Source organism: Corvus kubaryi, unplaced genomic scaffold (genome assembly GCF_017639235.1).
Source record: "Corvus kubaryi isolate FWS band 111438036 unplaced genomic scaffold, C.kubaryi_AGA036_p1.0 37392, whole genome shotgun sequence".
Classification (NCBI taxonomy): domain Eukaryota; kingdom Metazoa; phylum Chordata; class Aves; order Passeriformes; family Corvidae; genus Corvus; species Corvus kubaryi.
The window spans coordinates 10,284,230-10,298,134 of NW_024581131.1; the positions used below are offsets into that span (position 1 = coordinate 10,284,230).

Below are 13,905 nucleotides of genomic sequence, written 5' to 3' on the forward strand. Positions count from 1 at the left end.
AATAAAAGTAGTAACAGCACTAATCAATAATCCTTCTATTGTTAAACAAGAACTATAACTGCCATTGAGGAACTGCCTGGAGTATAAATAAAATTACTTATTATGATTAATTACAGAATTATTTTCATTCTGTGTTTGGGAATCACCGAGAATCTCTGAAGTTGGAAGGGATCTATGAAGACCATCTAATCCAAGGTTTCAAGGACATCTATTTTTTGAGGATTTGCTAAAGTGAGCATTAGTTTGTTTGTTTCTCATCCTGCCTGTAACATCACAGAATCCTATTTTCTGATCATGTTCCTACAATACAATGGCCACTGAAGAAAAGGCTGATTTTCATCCACTAGCAGCACAGAAAACTTCAGCAACCTGCTAGTGTCTCAAAACCTTAAATTCATTTTCAACCCTTTAATTTCAATTCTGATTAGGTTTTGCTTTCTGGTAGTTTGACAGTGTACATATCGCTACATTCCATTTTCTCTTTTAAAATTACTATTTCTCAGTCTGATGTAAATTCTCTGTTTCCACAGCAAAGATTACATGGTTGTGGAAGGACAAATTCTCTCATCTGTCACCATATTGTATTTAAATAAAGCCTTACTTTCACAGTTCTTCTTGTCCCCCACAGAAAATGCAAGGTCAAATTATTTCACATTAAAAACATGGAAATTAGAAAAATCCATGGTATTACTGTTCCCTGATGAGTGATGACTAAGACTGAATTATTTGGATTCTCTTTCCCATTGCATAATGCTATGAAACAAAATGCATTCTGCAGGCTCATACAATTACCCTGAGTTTCCTAGAGGATGTAAATTTTCAGTACCTCGTTCCGGGCAATTTCCTTGTTTTATGACTGTTCCATGTTGAAAAGAATCTCACTCCCAAATAGATTAAGTCAACATACCACATTTTAGGAGTCTTGGTTGGATTTATACTTGGGATTTTATGGAAGTGACTCAATTGTTCCTACTAAGCCAATAAATCCTACAACTTGTTGGCATAGTCAGAATGTGACGTAAAATGTGCACATCCATTTCTCTTACTTATTGTCTAGGGAAAATAAATTAAAATGTTTTCTATACCCTAATTCTGAGCGAGACTTCTAGGACACTCAGTGAAGTAAGTTGACTCAGAACTCAGCCATAATTGTTTTAAATGAAGATTATTGTTTTCTTTCTTAAAAAAAAAATTCATGTATCACACAGAAAAATTCCTTTCATGCATGAATCACCATGCAGATTTTGGATATATAGTTTCCAGACATGTAAAATGGATTAATTAAATACAGGCCGATAAACCATTTCTTTACCATTGCATAAGAATAAGCCACACTTTAAGCACCTTTTATAAAGATGTTTTCTTATTCTGTCATTGCCTTAAACTGCCTGTTTTCTTTTGATGGGGTATTTCCCCCTTCCCAATGATAATTTCATTTCCTTCCTCTGTAAAATCATCTCTACTTCTCCATTCCTAACAAAATAAAAAGTTCAATCAACACAATGGCAAATAACTGCTACTGCCATGAACCACCTTTTTAAACTCATTCCCTGGTGTCTGGCTCTGGATGGAGTCAGTAACACCTGTGCAGAATTAATACTACACAAGGCACATGGCAAGCAAATCAGAGTACAAAAGTTTTATCCCTATCTCATGCAGGTATGGAAGATTACATGTGCTGCAAAGCAGAGTGAAAATAGCTATACTTAATTGTGGGGATATTCAATCACAGCCCAGGATGCATTTGCTTCCAAAAGATAACAGGAGGAGAGCCTCCTCCTCATCCTTGCAAAGGAAGCTGCATGGTCCAAAAAAAAACCAGGAAGGAGCACCACCAGCTGATTCAGAGTGCCCTCTCCCAGGTACAAAAAGTTCCCTGAGAGGAAAGTCTTCTCACATCATGTTCAAATGTGTCCCTTCAACTCCTAAATGTAACAGAAACAGCTTGAGGTGCGATAGATTTGAGATAGACTAGGAAATGGGACAGTGCAGTGGAAGTTTTTACTGGTTGTAAAGCTTTTAAATGATGTCTTATGTATACAGTTTGCATGAAATTTCAGTGTAAATACTACCGATATTTTAAGCCTCTGTGTAAACATTCCTCACTTTAACAATGCATTATATTGATTTAAGTCATTTTTAGCTGTCTTAAACTAAATCAAGACATGACACATTCTGGAACATGAATGTCTACACTGGGGCTTACACTGAAAGAACTGAAGCTATGAGTCATTACAGGGTTTCAGCACAAATTATATCTGGACTTCAGTCATCTTCAGATACTCTGTGACAGATGCTATTCAGTTAGGAAAGTCAATATAGAATTTCCTTACCACAAAGAGGAAAAGAAACTTCTGGACATAGTGAATAGCCGTATCATAATTAGTATTTATGTAGGCAGATACTGAAACTATTTTCCACACCATGATTGGCAAATTCCAATGATTTATCAAGACAGGACAATATTTAGCTTCAATCAGAAAAGTAAAGGTTGCTAAACCAGAAACAATTTATATTTATGTTGTTTTTTTAAAAAAAGCTTCATGTTTATTAATCAGCAATTGAAAAATTTAAATCATAGACTTTATTTGCATACACCTAGAATTCACAGATATCTAAACAGATATCTAAAAACCTTAGTCCATACCTAATTAATGTAAAAAAAGGGCTATCCTATTCTCATAAATACATGAATATAGATAATTGGTATATAAATAAGCAGCATCCTACAATCAGATTAGCATGAGTTTATGGAATTGGTATTACATTTTACAAATACCTTGGAAACAGAATTTGAGCCTCACAGTAGGATGATACTGTAAAAAGTATCTTATTATCCCTTCCTTACTGTGTGCTCAGATTTAAAGACAAGCTGATACACATTCTGCAATTTATGAATGTAAGACAGTTTCTTATCCCTGAGAAAGTCAAAATAAACCATGCCATCATTACTACTTAAATATGACTGAAATGAAAAATGAAACAAGCAAGCAAGCAAACAGAAAAATACCTGAAAACCTGTAACCTAAACTTTTACAGAAATATATATTTCTTATTGTTCTTTGCAGGTTAACAGATTTAGTTCTTGGTATTGCCTAGTGAAATTAATCCACATGTACTAGAAATAGCATAGATCAAGCAAACACCAGTGTAAATACTAATTTTCTCAAAAACCCTTGATCCAAACAGAGGTCTCTAACCTGATAGAGTGATATATATATCTTTTTTATATATATATATATATATCTTATCTTCTCTATGATCCTTTCATGGGCAGCATTATATAGAGAGTTGCCATGTGGTTCTGTTTATGTTCAGTATAGTTTGATTTATTTAATAATATGCAGTTCAGAATGCTATGTCAAGGCACTTCTTGCAAATACTTCTTTAGGTCATTTCACCCTTCAGAGATTAATTTCAATTCAAAGACAATTTTCACACCATAAAATGATAGCAAACACTTCTGCTGAAAGACCCAAGCTGGGGTTTTGTTAGTAGTATTTATTTATTTCAGTATAAGGCATGCCTGGAGGCTACATACTAAGGTAAACTGAAGACAAAAGCTTAGGTTTTTTCCTGAAAACTGGAAAACCTACTGATTTACTGCTTCTTTCACCTCTGCCCAGATCCATCTATGAACAGAACCTGCCCTCTAAATGCATGAAAACGCATATATGACCTACTTTAATAAATTAAAAAAGAACCAAAAAACTAGACTAATAAAAATAAAACAAAAATTAGCATACAAACCATAACATCTATTACAATAGTTTCATAAGGGAGAGATGAAAGTTTTTATCACTCCTTTGTCCGTGATTTTCCCCGTGTGTGAATTATTATTTCAACACTTGCAAGATATTAATCCTAAGTTATGACCTATTACTATGACACAGATGAAATGAAGTGTGCTGGTTTTGGCTGGGATAGGGCTAATTTTTTTCACAGTACCTCTATGGGGCTGGGTTTGGATTTGTGCGGGAAAGTTTGGTAACACAGGGATGTTTTTGTTACTGCTGAGCAGTACTTACAGTCAAGGGCTTTTCTGCTCCTCATCCCACCTCACCGAGGAGGCACAGCCAGGACAGCTGTCCCCAACTGATCAGAGGGACATTCCACACCATATGGCATGTGCTCAGTTTAAAAGGGTAGAAGAAGGAAGGGGACTGGGTGGGGAACATGATCAGAGTGACAGTGTTTGTCTTCCCAAGTAAGGTTTATGCATGATAGAATTCCAGGAAGTGGTGAATGAATTCCTTACTTTGGTTTCCTTGAATGCATGGTTTTTGCTTTATCTATTAAACTGTCTATGTCAACCCAAAAGTCACTGTTGAGATTCTCTTCCCATCCCACTGCAGCCTGGTGGGTGAGGGAGTGTGTGAGCAGTGCCATGGTGCTTAGCTGCTGGCTGGGGTTAAACCACTCTATGAGGATTACACATAACCGCCCTTGGAAAAGTGAACCTGAGAAAAAGATCAGCACACACTGCATTGATCCCTGCAGCAATCAGCAGAAAATGAACACACATTGACCAATGAGTGGAATAATGACTTTGTTGACAATCTCAGTGAAGTTCAACTTCTGCAACTAAGTGGATAGAGAGATAAAAAGAAAGACATGATAAAAAATATCTCTCTATCTTCCCTGTTTGCTGCTTTATATGATCATCCCCCATCACTCACATACATGTCCAGATGGCCACAGATCAAGGATCATATGTCACTTCTGATCACAGTAGTTTCTTTGCCCTTCTGTCCACAAATAATATGAAAATATTCCACTCATCAGAAAAATATTTCTAATTTTAAAATGTTAAAATAGCTTATTGTAATAATTAACATTATTCATGCCTCTTCACATCTTAATTAAATTCAGGAGAAGTCAGCAAATCCACAGTGGACTTATGGTCCCAATTTATACTTGCAAATATTGTAAGGTCCCATGAGTATTATATAACCGATGATACACCACTTGCACATGACTTCTCTAAATGCATACATTGCATAAGAAGGAAAACAAAAGAAGAATAAATCACTATCTGAGAAGCATGCAAAGATGCACATACAGAAAGTATTACATATCCATCTAGAGACTAGATGGAGAAAGAGAAAAACATTATTTTTTTCCTCTTTAAGTAAACTTGAATTAACCATAAAGTTAACCTTGGTAGGGCATTAGAAATTTTATGAACTGTATTAAAACATAGCAACTCTGAAAGAAAATAAAATCAGCCACTTTTATTATTTTTAAAAATCTATAACAAACAATCAATAATGCAGCAACTTGATCTTTAAATCACTGTAGTATTGAAAAAATAAGTGTGGAGATGTGTTTACAACAGTGGAAAGCAAAATAGTCCCATAGAGAGAGAAAAATTTTAACTATACATTGCTTCTTTGCATAGAGTTCATTAATCAGACATGTAGATGTCAGGGATATTTGGCATTGAAGCGGCTGGGCTGTGCAGCCTGGATATCCAGCATTATCATTTGATGCCAAGAAATAAGATTATTCTATTCTCTTCATTCAGAATTTTTAGGAATTTAAGTAGATTCAGCTGGAAAACAACTTTCTTTTGTGATAATTGCTATGATTTCTGATTTGAACATAGCAAAAGCCAAAGTCTCAGAAAAATAAAGAGGAAAAGAAGGAAGATCAAAGATCTTTATACAATTTATTAGCAAAGACATATATATATACACATATGTGTGTACACGTATACATATATATAGACACATGTATGCACGTATATGAATATATATATGCGCACATATGTACATATACTACATATGTATGATTATATTTGATGATAGATGAATAAATATTAAAGTTACTCAAAAGCAGTGGGAACAATGCTCCCAAGAACTGCAGATCTGAGAAATTTCAGAGAAAAATCATAAGATAAAAGTAATCCAAGCTTCAGCTACAGGTACAATGTAATGCAATGCAATGTAGTTTGACTGAAGGTACATTATCTATCTCTAACCTGACAAATATTTTTAACAAGAAAATACCTGGGGTTTTTTCATGCTTATAAAATCTGATTATTTTATCTGTCTTTAATCAAGCCTCTGAAAATGGGGAAATGAAATTGGATGACATTTACTGGTACATTCAAGGTCTCTCACTGAGTAAAAAGGATTTACATTAAACAGTGCAATCTTATAAACTGTATAGGGAAGGACTAAGGTAAAAAGTTTAATGCTACTAGAAGTTACTGGACAACCAAGAGAACACGACCATAGTGAATCAGCTGGTATTGTTCCACTTTTAATGTAACTGTACAAAACCTAATCTGGACTTCAGTAGATCACAATGCGTGTGCAAGGAATATTAATTCAAGCTGTAGAAGATAACAGGATCATCATCAAAAGCACAGAATCCAATTTATAAGAGGACTTGGAAAATGCTTAGCTCATTCACTCTAGAAAAATGAAGGTTAAGAGAAGATACAATTACAGTCTATAAATGTATTGGCTTGTTAAAATTAGAAAGTCACAGGGAAATTTCAATGTAAAGGGCAGTGTCATAAAATCAAATGTGCATACCCTAATGCATTTCTTAATAAAAACAGAAGAACACTTCTGAACATTAAGATGGTGCATTTTCTGTAATAGTCTTACACTCCGAGAAGTGGGAACAATTATCCTTTCTAATCTACAGCCCACTAAATTCAGGGAATTTTGTTTCTTAAGACAGGCTGAATTGATTTTTAGAAAGGAAATACATGATCTGGTGGTCTTGTAGAAGAGAGACACAGTCTCAGTAAGGTGTATTACAACAACAGAATCAGTTTTAATTGGTTTTAGTCTCTGGTCAGCTGTATTCTCACACAGGAATTATCTTGACCATATTCACATACTTGTTGTCCATAAACAATTTCAACAAATACACATTTCTTCAGTTTGAAAATCAGTCAGTGACATAAGCTACTTAGCATATTCTGATGCCCACATGATTACCCTTAAAATACAGTATTTGCTTTGGAAATCAAAAATCTTTATGACACCTACCTTTCAGAAGAAAAACAATGGTGGTACTTTAGGCTTATTTAGGCACATATAAAATATAACAGGTCTCAAAACCAGCCAGAAATCCATGCAAAAATTGAGTTCTACAATTATTCCTACTTGTATGACTGTTTACTTCAGTAGCTCCTACCATTAATCATTCCTCATCACCCCGGCTTTACTGACGGATTTGTTATGGGTGGATGCAATGATATGCATGCACATTGAGTAGGTGTTGCAATATTACAGACATTTTCTTTTACTGATTACATGGCAAACAGTGAAAGGTGAACACAGAAACAAATTCTTACTAGAATTTGTTTATTGAGGCTTTGTTTTCTCCTCTTCTTTTTCTTATAAATGTTTCTAAATAGTGGTGCAGCTGAAATATATGAGCAATTCCAACACAAAGTGAAAAGGACACCAATATTAGCATTCTCCAGAACAACAAATGGGTTGAGGGGAAAAACAGAATGGGGTTTGGAAACCTAATCAGATCTGCAGTCGAACCTTGGTGAGCACTAGATATAGACAAGCTACAGAGTCAACATTCAAAGACGGTGTTTACTGATTTATCCAGCTAAATACTTCTGCTCAGATAAAATTGTGAAGGCCGTATTAGTAATTTCTCAGAGACAACATACAAATAGAAATAAGAGTCCTATTCCCCTTCCTCCCATGGAAGTACTTTATATTCCATATCAGGACTTCATCTTATTGATTTTGCAAAAGTAAATACCTGCTCCTGTCTGAATCGAATACCCAAAGGAGAGAGAACTTTTGATTTATATAATTGGGAAGAGAATATAAAAACTTTGTTTTGGGAAAAAAACCTCCAGGTTAAATGAAAACACATATATTCAACTAAATGAGAAATAACTCACTTTTAAGCATTAATGAGATTTGACACCGAAGCACAGCAACACTGTCAAATGCCTCTATTTCTTAAGCCTTCATTTCTTCAGCCGTACAGGGCCTGCATCTTGGTTAAATCCTACATTGGAAAGAGTTGTTTGGAGCAGATTACTCAAAAATACAGTATATTCACTTTCTGAATCTTTATATTGATTGCTGTTGGCAAAAGAAGAGAGGTGATAAAGTGTCTCAAGACTCTTCATGTCACGGAAGACTACGTAAACAAGAATGTGAACTAGAATGGTAGGATGGCAGAGTCTGTAGACCTCCGAGGAATGAAACACGCTGAGGTGTCAAAAAGTCCTGCTGTGTCAAGGATAGCTGAATTAAAGTTTTGTCACTGTTCCAACAAATACTGAAACAACAGTCTCTGGAAACAGTTGCATTACAAGACCACCATTTCCAGTTATTTGACAACAAAAAGCCAACAGCAATAAGAAAAATCTCTCTTTGCCAGTACAGAAATAAAAGGTAAAAATAACCCAGATCAGATCTGTTGTTTATAATTTATAACCCTGTTTGGGGAAAACTAAAACAGCTTATAGATAACAATTCCAGAAATTCAAATGAAAAAATATAATTGCATGTTTGTTTTTCCTCCTAAAGAGCAAAACTGGGAAAAGAAAGTGTGTCAGCTTTTTTACCATGCGAGTTTCTCACCCGTTTTTCTGAAATGCGATTGCAGGAGAGTATGGATATTATCCTAAAGAAAGAGTATGCTATAAACACCTGTGTAACAGCTAAACCATTCATTTGATCCATTTCCCTAGTACAGGTAGAAATATTCATTCCCATTAAATACTTCTACTAAGTTTCTGAAGTATACATTCATGACATGATATTAACATCGGATACCTTTCTTTGACAGCTAACTCTTAGACCTCTTCACTAGCAGAAATATGCTCATTGTTTTGATGGGCTTTTACTATGTTAACCCTAAATCAGAAGTCTCTCCTCTTAGTCTCAGAATTTCTGAAATGACCATGTACCTGCCCTTAACAAGATTTCTCTATGGAGTGAAGTGAAAGTCAAACCAATTTTGTATTCAAAACTTACTCTGCCTACCAAGTCAGCTCAGAGATATGATGGGAACAGTTTCGAACATTGTTTTGTGATATTGATGCCTGACACACACAGTGGGACAGGTCATGCCAACTCAATATGCTTTTTAACATTTAATTAATAACAAGCTGTTGTAGGTATATTATGAATTTTTTTTTAAAAGACAGAAATACACTATCAAGAGGAAGTTTAAATTATCACCAACATAGTAAAGAAAGATAAGTACTAAATGGATTAGTATGGTAAATGGATGTTACAATTCTTATTCAAAAATAATCTCCTAAATTTGTAGTGGAATCCAAATCTAAAATCTATGTCAGATTGTATATGCTCAGATTTTAATTCATCTGTAGGTATCACATATTTCTGTATGCTGATGTACAATGGACAAAAATCTTTGAAACTTAAAAAAGATGTGGAGGACTTCAACAAGATTTCAAGACTTGCAGGCGAAGAAGTTTTGTGAGGCACAATTTTCTGATTTCAAGAAATACACACAATGTGCTAAACAGTACGAGAGAAGCATCTAATACAGTTTATTCTCCCTTATTGCTTTCTAACATATTCCACTGGGGAAAAAAAAACAAACAACAAACAACTGATAACAAGCTTTTCCACATACTACTGAGTACACTCATCAGTGTTTAGCATTTTAAATTCTCAGCATCAATGCTGACAATATCACTGAGTCAAATATTATGGCTAGATATATAAATGCTGAATAACTGCATGACTAAATACATCTGTGTTCATTAAGGCTAAATCAATGATAATCAAAATTCTTGTTTGTGCAGCAAACAAACTGCTACTAGAATTATGGAGAATTTTAGATCTTCACAAGTTCTTCTGTTTTCATACAGCATTATGTGTTATCAGTTCTGTTGCAGGACTTGTTTTGAGACATTAGATATGATGAGTGGAACTGACTCAGACTGAGACATGAATCTGTGTCTGAAATGGCAACCACACACTCTTGCAATATTTTCTTTGTGGGATCTTTTTTTTTTTTTAAATATGAAGATAATGAGCAGAATTTAAAGTCTAATTACCTAAACTTGAATCACTAGTTTTACATATCTAGAAATATTGTTACAAAAAGACACAAAGACAAAAAAGCATAACAAGTGCATCTCCAGTGTCACACTGAAACACTTTGGCTAGATCTAACCTATTATCTATTTATTGCACATATCCTTATGTATCACAGAATGACTCACAGAGCTAAAATAATAATTTTAAAAATATCTGAATTTCATGCTGGCTTGACAGCCCTGGAGACTTAAATTTTCTCCTCATCCACAGTGTAGAAACAGTGTCAGTAACTGTACTACTAGCTCGTTCTCTAGCTCGTTCTCATCACCACCCACTTGGAAGAGACTATTGTTAAAGGTAAAAAGATTTCTTAACTTTACATGATAATGCCTACAGCTTTGAGTCATATATGGCCTCTTTTGAAGGGTTGATAAGCACCTGCATTTCAAACTGACTTTCAAAGAAATTAAAGGCAACTTGAATCTATGGAAAGCGGATAGACAAAGTGTACTGAAGTGATGCACCTCAGATTCTAAGATCCTAAATTAGCAGTCATCTTGCAAATAAAAATAAATTTTTTATTTCTTAAATAATATCGCAAAACAAATTCAGTCAAGTATTGCTATTAAATACATTATACTCCAAACAGGGAGGAAAACATTGTAAGATTTTTTTAAAGTATATTTCAATAAGAAGAAACTGATTATATAAACTTTGTAATTATGTGAAAGGAGACTTAAATACTAGAATATCTATTTTATCAGTTAGTTCAACTAATGAATCACCTAGATTGATTATTTAACATGTGGGCAATTTCTTGCTCACTGTTAAGTGAATAGGACACTGTGGATCAAAACTTTACTGAGGATTTCAGTGAGACCAAGAGAAGCATAAGAAAATAACACAGTGAAAGCAAGTTGAAGCCCAAATTCAATCACCTAATGCAACAAAGACTCATAAGTTTTCTGTAATTTTAACCATACAGATTGAAGCTTCCTCTCTTTTGCAACTATGCTAAAGTCAACACACCATTCAGTTAAGCAAATGATCTGGCATCACTCTTAAAATTGTGGACAAAAAATAATTTGAAGAAAAATATCTTTCCTTTATCTCAAGAACAGGAATTGCATTACTACTAAAATTTCCATAGAGAAAATACTGCTGTATTTATCAATTTTAAAATTAAACTTCGATTAATAGAAGTATTACAAAAGTATACACGTATATAAATGCAAAGATATATGGCATTACTGTTCTGTGAAAAGGCCTTATTAAGATGGTAATTATTCCTGTGTAAATGTGAAATGATTTAATTATAATACAAATAATCTAAATTGAATAGTTTCTGTTTCAAAGACTCACTTCCACGGTGCTAAGAATTTCAGTAATTTCAATTAGAAATAATACACAGCTGTCATGCTCTTTTTCTGAAACACACTATTATAATGAAGTTCTTAGATTATTTTCCTGCAGGGCATTATTAGCATCACATATCATACAAAAGAAAAGCTTAGAACAGTCTTAAAGATCTGCTTACTTTTTACCATGTTTTTAGACATTTAGACTCAAATAAAAGAATCATTAATGGAAGCACGATAATGCCTTAACTATATTCAAAACAAAAGAACTTATGATAAAAAAGAAGAAACAAGCAATAATTATTAAAAATCAAAAACTGTCAGCAGATACATAAATGCCAACAATCCAGAGGAACGTTCCTACAAAACAAAAATTGAATCTATAATGATTTTCTGGCAAGAGTTGACATTTTTATGATGACCACTGTACATAAACAGGATTCATTTAACGTCAAAGCACTTTAGCAGCCTAAATTCATTGTGCATTATTTATATAAGACTTTAAGCTAGACTCATGCCTCATAGAAAAGAAATTCAGTCTTCCTGTAACAATTATGTCTATATTAGCTCATGTTCACATGCCTACAGAAATGTGGTTTTATGTATACAAGTTTGCATTACACTGACAGAGAAGTCTGTGAGATCTTGATCACTTCTAGTGGTTAAGCCTCTGAAGCAGAAGTGAAAAAGACATGAGAACGTTAACTCCCCAAATATTGCCATATGTTTGTATTTAAAGTTGCACCTTGACTCAGAAAAATTCACGTCAATTTTATGTGTTGATACATAGCTTAGTAAGGTCAAAGAAGATCTGACAACTCAATGGTACCTGTTTGGAACCTCCAAGTTGTAACTTGGAAGTGCAAGATCATTCCTTTTAGACTGCAGATGCCAAATGCAACTGACTGGTTGCTTTGTGATAGCACTCAAAACAGTGCCAATAGAAATGCACAGAATTCCCATGAGCAGCTTTGCACAATCATCTTCTGAGGGGACAGAGGGATATTTGTTAGCAGAAGGGCAGGAATATTTGTTAGCAACAGAAGGGCTTATCATCCAGTGAAGAAAATAGAAAATATAAAAATTATGATTAAGAAACTTGCTAGGCAAATGAGACAGAAACACATCAACATAGTTACTTGAGTCAGAGATGCTCAGAACTGCTTTGGGGCACAGGACTAAGAGAATATTCAGGCCCCAGTCCATGCTTACACTTCAGGGGAAGGAGCAAGAGGCAGGGAAAGACACGCACACACAGGCAAAAGCAAACTTCATCTGCAACATGCTGTTAATCTTTATTGACATTATCGTTGTGACGTGGTCTATTGAATAACCAAATAACCACAGCCATCTGGGGTCAAGGTGTATGAGGCATTGTTCTATCACAGCCTCAATGTTTGATTCATAAATGATATATAGAGGGAAGAGCACCACTTACTGAATCACATGTGTTACTAGCAAATAAATTTTAGTTCTCTGTAAAGTTTCATCATCCGATGGGGTTCAGTTTTTTGCAAAAGCTACCAATACACAATTTATTTTGTTCCAAAACAGACATGAAATTTGATCTTGTTCAGGTCAGGCAACTGAGTGCACAGCATTTTCTTTATAGTCCTTTCACTTCCTGTTTGTGTCCCTGTTGTTCCTGCATTCTGTTAACCATTTTTGCATGGAGGAAAATTCAGATACCATGGATGCTGGTATGACTTTTATTTCATTTTAAAAGTCGATATGATGATTTTATAAACTTCTCAGTAAAATTAATCTGACATGTAAGTCTAGGGAGTGGGCTTGTCCAGCCATGAGTTTACAACAGAGCAGTAAAGCTCTGGATGTGCAAATAAACCTCTCAATATATTAAGAAGAAAGACAGGTGATGCTGGAGATACCTACAGCATATATTCCACTTTCACAACTGTTCAGCTGAACCAGCTGTGAAAATGAAGCATGAAACAAAGACTTTTTCTTTTGGCAGGAAGTAGAGCAACGTCACTCAAGTCCTGGTTTCCTCTCCTTATATCCTTGGATCAGTCCTCTGTGAAACTGTTGACCAAGCACTTTATTAATGCAATGTTTATGAGGAGGACATTTAGGGACTTATGGAGTCCTGCAGCTGTCTGTAACAAGCTTAGGGAAAAATATTTCTGGAAGGATTCCAAAGGGGGATGGTGTTTTTTTTTTTTCCCCCCCATGCAGACACATTAGAGTCAACACATTAGAAGGAAGAGCTTTACATTGTGACAAGCAGGTCATGGCTGGATGAGAGACTGCACAGTTTTGCATCCTCCTACAAACTCAGTGGTTAATCTCCCAGTCCCTTCTCTTCAACCAATTCTTTCAATTCCTGGTACTGGTTCAAAGTTGAGGGGGAAGGGTATGATAAGAAATTTTGGAAAAAACACTCAATGGATGACATGTGTAGAGTTGAAAATGAAAGACAAGGAAAAGACTGATCTGTTTGGCAACCTTATCACTGCACCGGTTAAAGCACTCTGGAAATCAGAAGGGAAACATGCAAAACAGAAGTCTTA

General features: G+C 34.8%; 1 protein-coding gene across 11 annotated transcripts in view; it reads right to left on the bottom strand.

Annotated features, from left to right (window-relative positions):
- LRRC4C (leucine rich repeat containing 4C) overlaps positions 1 to 13,905 on the bottom strand; it is a 497,660-nt gene that overhangs the window by 214,115 nt on the left and 269,640 nt on the right. Inside the window, exon 1 of one of the 11 annotated variants that reach the window (XM_042038285.1) lies at positions 7,011 to 7,114. The exons of the other annotated variants lie outside the window; for them this stretch is intronic. The gene's annotated coding sequence lies outside the window, so the exon portion shown is untranslated. Of the gene's footprint in view, positions 1 to 7,010; positions 7,115 to 13,905 lie in introns of those variants that run through there. 11 annotated transcript variants of the gene reach the window in all.